Consider the following 14131-nt stretch of genomic DNA (forward strand, 5'->3'; position numbering starts at 1 on the left):
GTAAACAGAAGCCTATTTGGAGCTTACTAAGAGGACCACCATATTTTTTGGGGGGTTAAGGATTAACACTTTAAAATATTTATTAATATTTTAAATATTAAAAAATATTAAGTATTTAAAATATTTAAAATAAAACACTTTAAAAATGTTTACTGTAACAAATGTTTTCATTTCACTTTTATTTGCAGTCTAATGTCATATTTACTTCCGTGCCATAAGCTTTTGTTTCTTCAGTTACTTCTGGGATATCATTTTCTTTTGAGCAACCTCCTCTTCTGGTTTAGGAACAATTTGTTCCTTTTCAGTAAGTATCATCTCAATATGGCAAGGAGAACTCATGTATGGGTTGATTCGACTATGAGCCCTGTAAGTATGCCATCGCATGTTGGGAGCCTTGTTAACCTGGATGTGCTCAATGACAAGAGAATACACATCCAAACCCTTCAGTTGTGCGTTACTTTCTGCATTTTTAAGCATATGCAGCAAGAATTCAGCACTCTTTTTGGGCCATTGACCCTGTGTCCAACCCCATTGATTCTCCTGGGCACCTGCCAACCACACCATTATATCAATGGAAAGGAATACACTGTTTCTTCAATGTGACATCTTTCAAATACTTGGTAGCTTTTCGGATATGCATGTCCTTGATAGCTTGGGCTGTTTCACAGGTGTTCTTGAAGTGGACCCGGAGATTTGAACCCCTTGACTTGCATGATTTTGTGGGGTTTTCTGGATCAAGAGAGTACCTCACCATTTTAAATGATTATGTAGGATGGCTCAAAGGAAGAGGCGAGGACCAGAACATTTTGAAGAGAGGAGGTGACCATATGAAAGAATCCTCTGTTAAGTCCTTGTGAATGGTTTAATAACCACCAAATGGATCCCCTTTTTAAATGTGAATTTTCTGACATAGGATTTTCTTATATTGAATTTCACTTCAGTGCTTTTTTTCTTCTCTGGTTGAGTTGGGATAGCCAAAGGGAGTATATGTCTCTCCTTCCTAATTGGAGGAAAGAAACTATCTTAAATTTCCTGTTGGAGCTAAAGACTAGGGGCCAACAGCCTTGGAAGAAGACTGGGTCTTCTGCAGCAGGCACAGCTAGCCACAAAATCTGGCCTAGACTCTAGCTCCCAGAACTCAGCAGACTCTCTCAACCTTTCCAAGTTTTCAAGGTTGCAATCTAGTCTATTTCAGCTCTTTGAGTCCTCCACCTAAGGAAGAAAAGAGCAGCCGCAAGGAGAATAGAAGCAAAAGCAAGGCCATATGTTCATGGCTTCCTGTCGATCTGGATGTGAAGATTAGGCTGCAGGTGTTTACTCTCTCTCTTGTCACCTAGAACTTAACAGTCCTTGCCTCCAGGTAGACAGGAAAGAGAGAAAGGGAGATTTACTTTTGCCCATTCAATGTTTTTTGAATGCGTACCCAGTTCCAGCTCACCAGCCAATAAGAATTACAGTTATGTTTTTCACCATATAGTCAGAAGCTGAAGTAATATTTTAGGAAACCATTTTCTTTCCTCTGCTCTGTATATCATGATAAAAATGGTGACCAGGGGGTGGCCAGGTAGCACAGCGAGTAAGAGCACTGGCTCCAGTGTCAGGATGACCTGGGGATCAAATCCCAGGCTCAGACACTTAGCACCCACCCAGAAACACCTGGCCGTGTAACCTTGAGCAAGTTACTTAACCCCAATTGCTTAGGGGCGGCCAGGTGGCTCAGTGAGTAAGAGCACGTCGGTATGACCTGGGGATCAAATCTGGTCTCAGATACTCAGCACCACACCCAGAAATAACTGGCCATGTAATCTTGAGCAAGTAACTTAACCTCAATTGCTTTAAAAAAAAAATTAAAAAAAATCGTGACCAAAAAATTCCACTGATGCTAGAAATCAAGTCATTTCACTAGATCAGAGCAACAGTACATACACACACACACACACACACACACACACACATTTATATATTTTTTTGCATTTTGAAATTTGAGATTAGAAAGAAGGAAATAAAAATATCACTTTGATATCAAAAATATTGTGCCAAATTCCCAATGTTTGTCAAAAAAATGGTAAATCAGAGGTGAAATTCAGAGGTGGAAGATCATCCAGAATTTAAATACAGTATTTTATCCACTACACCATCTTAGATGTCCACCTCTAGAGAATATCAGCTGTCGTGATTGTTTCTGGGTTTGGAACCAAGTGCTTTTGTTTTAGTGTTAAATAAGTCTTGTATTTGAGATCTTGTTAACCAGAATGTTTGCTTAGGACCTGAGTCTTTTTTTTTTCTTATCCTCTATTTTCTTTTCTTTTCCTTTTCTTTCATTTGTGAAAGGGTTAAAAGGGGACAAAGAGTAAAATTTTCATATTCACAAGGGAAACTGTACATGGGACGAACACTATAGAGTTATGTACTGAAAATCCTTCAAGATTAAATTTATCCACACAAGGTCAGAATTATGGTTTGGTACTATAGTCTACATGTGAAAAATTTCAAAGTAAAATCTAAATACCTTGAGTAAAGATATCAGGCCTTATCTTATGCTCCCTTTGTATCCATTGTTATTTTTTAAGTACATTGGAAGTCTCATTAATAGAAACCTTTATATTCTTATTGACTTTCTGAAGGACTGAAATCATGAAATAGGTAGAGAAAAGCTAAAGGATGAGTAACTTTATCAACTGGCCCTTGCAGATAAGGTGCTGTCCCATTGCTGGTTTTAGATCATAACATGGATAATATTTTCATTAAATGCCAGAATACACAGTAGCTGAATGCAGTAGTTGGCAATTTTTGGAAGCTAATCTAATCGTATTTGACCTTGTCAACCTTTTATTCCCTATCTCTGAATCACTTGAGTCAAGATCAAATGCCTTAGCATTTAATTTACATAGTATCTCATAAATACCGAATTTTTCTATATAAAAATGGAATGTAGAAACCATGTTAAATAAAAGTAAATGAGCAATTCATACAAATAATATCAAAGCTATAAAAACATTATCCTAGACACTGCACGATAACAGAAAGAAAAAAAAAGACTGTTAGGCCTAGTGAAGTCTGGAGGCTTTTTGTTTTGTGTCTGAGTGAATAGAAACATGCTAAAAGGAACAAAAAGTAGTCATATAAATAGAAGAGATGGCATTTGCTCAAGTTAATTTTAATCAAAAATGCTGTTTTATGCTAGTTTGGCATAGTATTGTTCTTTTAGCAAAATCTTTTGCAAAAGTCATTGCATGCATTGAATTATTCAACACAGAATATTGAAAGAGGTGATGTAAAAATTGTCTTAACATGAATCATTTCAAATACTTTGCCTTCAATTGTATCCATTCAAAATGAAAATCAAAATATTTCCTGGATCTTGATAAGATGTAACTTTTAATGCAGAAGAAAATGGGATTAGGTTAAGGAACTATATCTGTACTGATTCAGACTGGAGAGAGGAACTTATCAGCAAGAGTAAGAATTTCAATGATAAGAAATATGAAGTGTGTCAGTATCAGGGTCACTGAATTTGGAAATGTTTGCTGACATAAGACTAGCATCTGTCATAGAAAATGTTACAGCAAGCTGGGCTGGAACCTACTTTTCTTTGGCTATATAGTGTATAGACTTTTATGCTCTGGTTTATACTAAAACTAAAGGGAAATAAGGGGTAGTTGTCTAAGAACTTGGAACCTTCTTCCTGCCTAGATAGAAATGATGTTATGGTCCAATGGTTTTCAGAGAATAAGGAAAAGATATGGAAGGGTTAATATCTCTTGATCCTTTACCTAAACATAGACAATATAGTCTTAAGAAGGTTGACATTCAACTGTACAGATGGGGCTTCATTATCACAATTTCTTAATGTTGTGACTATGAGTGACCTTCCCAAGAACATTCCACACTATGAGTACATATTTTCTGTGGCTGTATAAACAAATATAGCTGTTTTGTAGAGAAAATTGCTAAAGGTTAAAAGGACACATGATAGAAAAAATATTATAGGATCAAAATAGTTCTTGGTATACTTATTAGTGAATAAATATATGGCTTTCATATACTACTCTGTCTTCCCATCTGGAAATTTCACTAGAATCACTAGTATTTGCCTAATTTCTGTGTATGAAACATGACATTATCATAAATTAACAAGCAAAATCTCTCTGCTACTTCACTTTCCAACTCGCCTTTTATTGTTTAAGTCATCCATTACTACTGGATGGGCATAGAGGTAAAAAAAAATTCTCAAGAAGATGATGATGAAGGTAATGATACTTCACATATATCCTTTGAGTGAATGAGAGGAAAAGAGGTGCTTCATTTTCCCACAACAAAAAAGGGGGACAAGGATTCCATTGGTACCAATCCAAATAATCGTTGAAGCATATTGATTATCACCTGAAAGAATGAGCTCTCTTACCAGCCATGTTGCTAGGTAGGGGGTAGTGTTTCATTTGCCAGAAGTGTCAATGGGAAACTGGTAGCAAGTTTGAGAAGTAGTAGCTTGCTACATGAGCATAGCAAAAAAAAAAAAGGAGTCAAAGGAGGGAGGGAATCAAAAATAGTAGTGAGGAATGATATGAATCAGTGACACAGAATTATGAACATGCTATCTAAGAAGAGTAAGTTATCAACATCAGAATGAGGCATGTCTATAAGGTGATGAATCCAATTTTAAAAAGCTGAGTATACCTTATACATTCACATGAACCCTGTGTTCATTTTGGGTTGCAATACAGTTATTTCAGCATTTCTTCAGTGACTGAAAACATTTTAGACCTTTTGGGGGTGTGTACTTGAGAGTTAATTTTTGAGTCACATAAAAACAAAAAAATGAACAAAGAAACCATTCTCAGGGCTTCATGATAAGTCCTCATTTTGCTCCAAATGGATTTGACCCTTTGATTACCTATCTTATTCACCAGGTCCCATTCCACAAAGTTTCTTTTTCCTCTTTCCAAACATATTCATGTTTAAAAAAATGATAATTTACCTCATTCAAAAAAGTATTCTGAAAGCTTTGGAGTTAATCTTCAAAGAAGAATTCCAAGCATATTTTTAGTGGAAAAATCAGTGACCCTTGAATCAGTTGACTTGAATTCAAGGTCTGCTTCTGATACTTCCTATGTGAACTTGGACAAAATATTTAACCTTTCTGAGTCTCAGTTTCCTCATTTGTAAAAATGAAAGAATTGGACTAAACTAGTAAATCTCCCATTTCTATGTCATGGATCTCTTTGACTGTCTGATGAAGTTTATGAACCATTTCTTGGCATATTTTTAAATCCATAAGATAAAATACATAGGGTCAAAAGGAAAATTAATTATAATGAAGTATACTTATCATTTTTTAAGTTCATAAATTCTAGGTCAGGAACCCATAAATAAGACTGTGAATTTTCAGCTCTAGATCTATGATAATATGAACATTATCAAAATAAGTATATAGCCTTCCAAAGCATTTACTTTCAAATGGGCTTTTATGGCCTGTTGCCTACCACCAATATGCCTTCTTTTCTAGGAATATTGATATTGAGAGTGTTGTGAGCATGTCTATAACTTCCAGGCCTTCTTACTACAAGTTGAAAGTGCTCCTGAGTAATTGAACAAGGGGGATTTACTGTGTTCAGACATGGAAAAGATATACAACCAGGATACAATGGCCCTTAGCTTTTCTGGACATGACCCTCCTTACTTCCATCTAGAAACACACCAGGTCAGTGTGGCATCAGGATATGCTGAAGCACATGATTTGGAGCAACCACTAAGTCTGAGAGACACAGACTACATGCACCTGGGAACTTTCTGGTCCCCAGACTAGGCAACTGTTTTAGAGAAGCTGGAGTCAATCAGGTTGCGTGGGAGGGAAAAGTCCAAGAAGTTAGTGGAATTAGGAACTTTGAATCAAAAAAATGCTGGTCCTATCATAGGGAATAAACTCAACAAATATAATTCAAATAAATAGGCCTAAGCTTTATCAAATCACAGAGTAATCAGTGTTTAAACCAATTCTGCTTTATAATGGTAGCATGTTTGAGAGTACCATGGGCCTAAACCCAAGAGTGTTTACCCATACAGATACTTGTGAATAGTCCTATTAAATGTGAAACAAAGAATAGTAGAATAACTTAGGGTTTACATAATGGTGAGGAAAAATATCTGGGAAGGGGCATAGGCAGGAGCTACCCTTCATCTGTGTGGTACTCACCTCCTTCCTGCAAATAAACTGATAGAACAGCCAATGAAAAAGCTTCTACTGTTTAGCTGCTCTCCAAAACTCTGGCACCATAAATACCTCTCAAGAAGAATATTTTGTGTAGTGGCTTGGCATAGTGGAGATTGATAAGCCAGTTGACTATGCTACCAACTTCTCTGAGCCTTGGCTTTATTTATTTATTTATTTACTTTTTGGAGGGGCAATTGGGGTTATTTGACTTGCCCAAGGTCACACGGCTAGTAATTGTTAAGTGTCTGAGGCTGGATTTGAACTCAGGTCCTCCTGACTCCAAGGCCAGTACTCTATTTACTATGCCACCTAGCTGCCCTGAGCCTTGGTTTTCCCATCTTCAAAATGGGAATAATGATATCAGTAGTACTAACCTCATAGGGTTATAGCAAGACTCTAATGCAATGACATATATAAAGAGTTTTATATAACTTGAAGAGAAATATTTAGATTGGTTCTCATGATTCCATAAGGTGTGGCCTGTGAATCATTCTTCTTACCCTATTTACAGTGACAACACTAAACAGGATACTTCCATTTAATAAATTTGTTGACTATAGAATCAATCACATCAAAGTATTTGATGCCCAATACAATAGATAAATCTAAAGAGGAAGTGGTCAAGCATAACTGTGCTTCATCTAAATTATGTTTGCTATACAAGTTACATGTATTATCAGTGCTTTTGTGACCGTATATTGTTTTTCAGTGACTGAAGCTTTTTATACTGGTGTCTATATGGGTTTGCAGTACTTAGTGTCTGGCACACAGTAGGTACTTAATAAATGTTTCCTGATTGATTATATAGGTCTATACTATATACTTTGCTTATCTCTCATCTTGATAATTAAGTACCTAACATTGTAATTTTTCCTGCTCCTCTATTTCCCTGAGCTTTGTTATTCATGTCAAGGCCTACAGAGAGTATGACATTTTGGATGAAATGATTTCTATGTCAGCCAGGCCTGGGTTCAAATTCTACCACTGATATACACTGGCTTTGTGACTGTAGGCAAGTCCTTCCAACTTTCAGTGCCCAAGGTGCCTTATTGAAGAGTATGCATTACAAAATAATTGCCTCTCTTCTTTGTTGACAGTGTTCCCTTGCCAAGAAGCTAGGCAGTTTAGTAGATAGAGAACTAGTCTTAAAAGAAGACTCAAGTTCAAATCCCTAACTCAGATATTTACTACGCACCTTGGGTAAGTCGATTAACCTCTTAGCTTGAGTTTTCTCATATGCAAAATGAGAATAATAATAGCACTTATTTCACAGATGAGCCTAGAGTCAGGAAGACATGAATTTAAATCTGGCCTAAGATATTTACTAGCTCTGTGATCTTGGGCAAAACACTTACCCTATATTTGCCTCAGTTTTGTGAACTGTCAAATGTCATAATAGCACTTACTTCTCAGAATCATTGTGAAGATGAAATGAGATAATAATTGCATAGGGCTTAGCATAGTATAGTAGCACATAGTAGGTATTATAAAATCCTTATATTATTAGTAAATATTCTTTGTGAACAGAGGTTGTTTCTGTTGGGGGAGTACACTGCAAACACTAAAAAAAATCTGATTCTGTTTTTACTAAAGTCCATGGGGAAGGCTTGGGAATGAATTAAGTGTTAAATTCAATTCTGTTCTCTGCAGATCAAAGGCCTGTGTAGTTCAGTTTGGTCGGTAGTTAACTGGTATTTCTAAATTTTCTGGTTGTGTTGGGTCTAATTTTTTTTAGCAAACTAAAAATAAATTTGAGCAGTGTCACTGACATAGAGACGCCATCTCAATAGCTATTTAATAATTCTAGTTTAGCCAGATATGAGAGCCTGAAAACAATTACCTGCTATATTCCAAAGGGAAAATGGAAATAATGAGCATGGAGAGCAATGGTATCTGACAAGCATTTCAGTCCTCCCATATTATGATAAAAAGTCAACTTGGAATAGTGGATAGAGAGAAAGCCAGCCTTAAAACCAAAAGCTCTAGGCAACTCTAAAACTGTAAGTTTCAGAGAAGGTGCCAGACTGCACTGATAAAAGGACTTTCTTCACCTGAAAATTCTTTATACCAATGAAATCACAGGACTGGGTCTTATCCTTATACCACATGATGCTATAAAGAGAGAAACTAGAAATGAGGAATTGACGAAAGGCGTCGAGAAGAAATAATGCTTTGTTGTGATCTGTGATGTTTGCCTCAGCTTTTTGTTCATTTTTCTTCAAGGGTCATAACTATGGGGAATAATAGTGGTTAGAGAACATTTTTACTTATGCTTTCCAATCCTTTTAGGATCATTAAGAGCATTATGAGGGTTGGGGAAATTGGTGAACTGGCCAATGATTGTATAGTCCATAGAATATGCCCAATATGGCCTGCCCAGTGGAACCTTAGTAAACTTTCTTCTGGTGTGAGCTACAGGGGAGCCCTATTCCTACCCCACCCCTATTTTTGAGCCCTCAAAGTTTCTTCTAAACTGTTTCATATGGGCTTAGTACAGAAAAAAAACCTAATTAGCTACTGAGGTAAAACTGGGTGTACATACAAAAGGTGCAAGCAGATAATCTCTCTTTCCTAATGGCTTTTGAGAAGGAAAAACTTGTATAAACCATCAAGTAGGGGGAAGAGCAATAGCTCAATCTTCTTTGTCTTCTGACAAAGCTGATCTCTGTCTATGAATGCATGGTCCCCATGTCCTTTATTTTGGTCCTGTTGTATTTCTTCTTTCTTAAGTCAAGTCTATTATCATGGGAGGTCCTAGCCTAGACTATGAGTGAGACAGGAGATATATCAAAGACACTTGAAGTCTCACCAACAACTAGTTTCGCAGAGTTATGGCAATAGGAGCTGCGCTGGTGATAATGCCATTCAGCAGCCTTGAGCCTACGAGATCCAGCCCAGCAAGGAACCAGCCCAACTGACCTAGAGGATGAGTTGTTCATCCCTTGCCCCATAACTAGAAGTGAAATTGATAGGTACTCTTTGAAGGGGGAAAGAACCAACCAACCAAACAACAAAATTATCCCAGGGCCAGGAAATTAACCCTTACCTTATTGAGGGTGGATGAATATTTTGAATATATTGTAGCAATTCCTTTAAGGTTGAGTTCATTCACCCCAGGGCTGAAGTGGATGAGAAGGGAAGAACACACATTCTTCCCTGTCTATCCCCTGGGTTGGAAAGAGGGGAGTTTGGGGGCATTGGGCTATAGCTTGGGCTTTACTCTATCTTCTGTGTAAATAAATATATTTTTGCAAAAGTTAGTTGATATTCATTTGTTAATTGGTATCAAAGAAAGTAATAGTATTAGAATCTCCAATCCCTCTGGATCACCACTAGAAAGCTGAGAGAAATAGTAGGCTATCTTCTGGGGACTATTCCTTCTGGGGTTGCTGAACTGTGAGGAGCAATATGAAACTATACTCTGAATTTGCTGCACTTTTTGAGAAAAGAAATCTCACTTGGGATCACCTAGATTTTTTTTTTAACTGAATTCAAAAGTATTAGGAATACATATGCATTTTAAGGAAGTAATTAATTATTCAAAATTGTGTTATATCTGAATATTACCACAAAGCTATGGCTATCTTACACTAAGATATTTTGAGAGGTCTGACCACTCCCCCCCACTCCAAAAAATTAACATATCTTTTATTGTTTTCTAAAAAAAAAAAACCTAAGGAGAATCATTTTATACACACACACATACATATACACATATATATATATACATGTAGATATATGTATCTATATACACACATATCCACATATACAGTAGAAAGCAAAAATAAAACTTTAAAGTTTATATTAAGAAGGCATTGTAAAAGCAATTTTAAGGAAGTATAGAAAATTAGAGCTAATTGAAGAATATTAATGTATCTGTGTATGTGTATATATAAATATGCAGGCATATTCATATATAGATTTCAAAATGAATTTATTTCTTAAAGTAACCAGATTTAAAGATAAAATGAAAAATGGAAAATTTTAGTTGCCTCTTAATCCTGTACCTAATAAAATAAAGCCAGAATAAAATTTTCATTTATCCTATGGATCAAAACTAACATTGAAAGGATAGAAAGTTTTAGAAATTCCTGACATTCAGAACCCAACAGAGAGCAAAGGTTTTATCATGGTTGACAAAACCATATATTTTCCACCTCTACTATATGATCTTTAAAATTATATACAAAATTACTCAGTAACTTGTGATCATTTTCTTTGGTTTTATAGTACTTATTAATAAATTCCTAAACTCTTTTATTTTATCTGGAGGCCCTAATTTCTTTCTGGTGTTAATATTTTCCCTGTTCATCTATCGGCTTAAATTCAAGGTCTTTGAGTCTTCTGCTTCCTGAATTCTTTGGTAATTTCAAAATTTTTCTGCAGTTATTTTCCCCTGTTGTTTACTGTCTAACTTCCCTTTGATGGTGGTTTACTTGGGATCTGGATCTCAAAAGGTCTCAGCCTCCTCCTACACTGGGAGATTCCTAGTTCATCAGCCAAGGTCTCTGCCTCAGGCAACTTTTAGGGAAACAGAATTGGCTCTAGATGAGCTCTTTCCTTCAGGTTTAGTGGAGTGCCTAGCAGTACACTACACAGTAACCTATTCTGCTACTTCTGTTCTTCAATCTCTGGCCAGGGACCAGCAGTTCAGAGAGGGTGGGCACTTTGGGCATAAGTTCTGTTTTTTGGCTATCTAAGTAAGACTCTGGAAGGAGGAGGAGTGTGTGTGTGTGTGTGTGTGTGTGTGTGTGTGTGTGTGTGTGTGTGTGTGAAGAGAGAAAGGAGAGACAGAGAAAGAGACAGAGAGAGAATAGGGGAAGGGGGAAGAGCATTGAGATCATTTCCAGGCTCAGAGGTGTTCTGACCCATCCCCTCTGTTCCTGACTCGCCTGTCAAGGTCACAGACCATGCTCTGCCCTTCCACCCCCACCCCAAGCAAGCTTCTGCCCTGGAGCATAGACATCACCTAGGTATCACCTTTCTATAGCTCAGATTCCTTGGGAATGGGAGGGGTTGGGGGTGGAGTATCAGGTTGGATTTTATTTCCAGCCAATGTATCAAATCCTTGGGTTGAATTCTTGGGTAAGATCCTTGGGCATGCTAAGTGTAGCCTCAAAGCTGTTAGGGTGAGAGGTGTTGGAGGGGTGCTGAGTGAGTTCAGAATACAAGCCAGTTCATGAGGTTGGATTAGTTTTCTTCTTCTTACACTGTTGGATCCCAGGTTCATTGGGACAACTGAAGTTGCTTTAGTGCAGAATCCAGTTTTGTAGAGGTTTGAAAAAGGTCAGGAATATCAGAGAAGATGTCTAGTGCTCCATCTTGTCGATCATGTTTTTAAGAAGTTTTTGTCTCCATACAGGCATATTTTGAATATATGCCTTTGAATTTTCTTGGGCTATGTTGGCTTAAACGACATCTGGAAAATCTGAAATTCCAGGTGTATGGAAGCCAGTTTCCTGGCTAGGTCTGTGAATGACTGTGTGATGATGCATCTGCGACCTCATCAATTACAGTGTTTCCTCTAGTGGTACAAATCATACCTCCTTATCCTGTACTCCTCTTACTTAGGTTCTCTAGGTAATCTACCATAGAAAATCCAACCAAGATGCTTGGCAACTTCTAAGCTTCTTGGCATGTAACTATGAATCAACATGTAACTCTCTATCAGTTATCCCTCACTCTATGTGGTATTCAAAAACTAAAAAAAAAATCATAATACCCAGTTTTCATTAATCTACATTCATAACTTATTTCATCTAGTGAAGTACATGTTAAAAATGGATTCCACAAATTTTTTTTTTCAAACTAGATTTCCCCTCATTTCTAATACATAGTGCTTTTCTGGGTCATAAAGCTTTAACTATGCAGTGTCCTTCATGTCATAAAAATAAAGCCACACAAACAATTGCTAAAGAAGGATGGGGTTCCCTGTTATATTTTGCCCCTTAATTCTATAAAGTAGATTATTTTGATGGTCTATTAAGTAATTTCTCTCAGAATAAAGTCACATAGCAAATACAAATTTTTGTTTAGTATAATTGTTATTTTTAAAAAGACACTTGTTTAATATAATTAATAAAGACACTTGAAATAGGTCAGATTAATTTCTGAAACATTTTGTCACTTTCATATGTGTTACAAAATATTTTGAAATTTTGTGTTACAGAACTTTACAGTGAAGTATACTTAAAAGAAAACTGCGCATATTATATAAATACCTACAAATAGGTGAATGTGTATGTGTGTTTCTATATATAAAAATGTATGTATGTCCATGGACAAATATCATGGAGCTTACACTACTGAATGGACAGTATAAGACTGCCATCTGCTGGCTTTATTATTAATTGTACTTATCTAAAATTTTTGTTTCCCAAGACATATTAAAGACTGATTATATTAACTAGTTTGCTTGTCCTCTTTTTAATGAATTTTTACTGTGGATTTCTAAAATTGCTTATCTCTCAATATTATTCAAATTTAATTTTTAGTTACCAAAATATTTTCTATATAGCCAATATAAATACTAAAGTGTTCTTAAATCACAACATAAGGTGACCTAGAAGGACAAAATAATTATCGACAACAAAAAGTCATCAAAACACAACTGACTTCATGGAAAACCTTAAGCCTTTTAAAAATTCAACAGTCTCTTTTAATTGTAGGATTTTTTTTTTTTAAAGCAATGGGGGTTAAGTAACTTGCTCAAGGCTACAGGGCTAGTTATTTTGTGTGGGTGTTAAGTATCTGAGGCCGGAACCAATCCAGGTCTCCCAACTCCTGGGCCAGTGCTCTTACTCACTGCACCACCTGGCCGCCCCAAGTTGTAACATTTTTAAATCATGTGAAAACCATTTTTAATTTCGCATTTGATGTAGCATTAGATATCATTATTAGGCATTAAAAATATCTATACCCAGCTGAAATTCTGTGTGTAAGATCAGGAAGTATTGTGTAGGGGAAGTTGTTATCCAGTCATTTTAGTCATGTCCCACTCTTCACAATCCCATTTGAGATTTTCTTGTCAAAGATATTGGTTTTTCATTTTGCAGATGAGGATATTGATGCAAACGGGGTTATGAATTTTTCCAAGGTCACATAGTTAATAAGTGTCAGAGGCCAGATTGGAATTTTCCTGACTCTAGACAGGGCACTCTATCTATTGTGCCACCTAGGTTCAAATCCTTTTTTTTTTCCTCAGTGCATTTTTAAAAATTTAATTAAAAAAAATTTCCCTAGTTACATGTAAAAACAATTTTTAACATTTGTTTTTAAATCTTTTGAGTTCCAAATTGTTTTCCTCCCTCCCTACCATTGAGAAGGTAATATAATACTGAGTATATATGAAGTATATATACATGAAAGTAATAATGAATATGAAGTATATATACATAAAAGTATAATGAAGGAAAACTATACTGCAGTAAGTCATTCCTTCCATTGAGAAGGCAAGCAGTTCAATATAGATTATACATGCATAGTCATGCAAAACATTTCCACAATAGTCATGTTATGACAGAAAACATAGACCTCCCACCCCCCCCAAAAAAAAAACCTGAAGAAAAATAAAGTTTAAAAAAAGTATGTTTTAATCTGTATTCAGACACCATTAGTTTTTCTCTGGGTATGGATAGCATTTTTCCTCATAAGTCCTTCAGAGTTGTCTTGGATCATTTTATTGCAGAGAATAGCTAAGTCATTCACAACTGATCACTGCACAGTATTGCTGTTACTTTGTACACAGTAATTTCACTTTGAATTAGCTCATCAACTTCTGCTTTAGCTACCTACTTGATGTGTAACTGGATAGTTAGGTGGCATAGAGGACAGAGTGCTGGACCTGGAGTCAGGAAGACCTAAGTTCAAATCCAATCTCGGACAATTTACTACTTGTGTGACTCTGGGCAAATCACTTAA

General features: G+C 36.2%; 1 pseudogene; it reads right to left on the reverse strand.

The window, feature by feature from the left end:
* Window positions 1-201: 201 nt before the first annotated feature.
* On the reverse strand, window positions 202-765 carry LOC138145129 (large ribosomal subunit protein uL22-like; annotated as a pseudogene).
* Window positions 766-14131: the final 13366 nt, after the last annotated feature.

The sequence above is a fragment of the Petaurus breviceps genome, unplaced genomic scaffold (assembly GCF_028583685.1).
Source record: "Petaurus breviceps papuanus isolate PSGF00001 unplaced genomic scaffold, PetGlider_PUasm1.0 90730, whole genome shotgun sequence".
Lineage (NCBI taxonomy): Eukaryota > Metazoa > Chordata > Mammalia > Diprotodontia > Petauridae > Petaurus > Petaurus breviceps.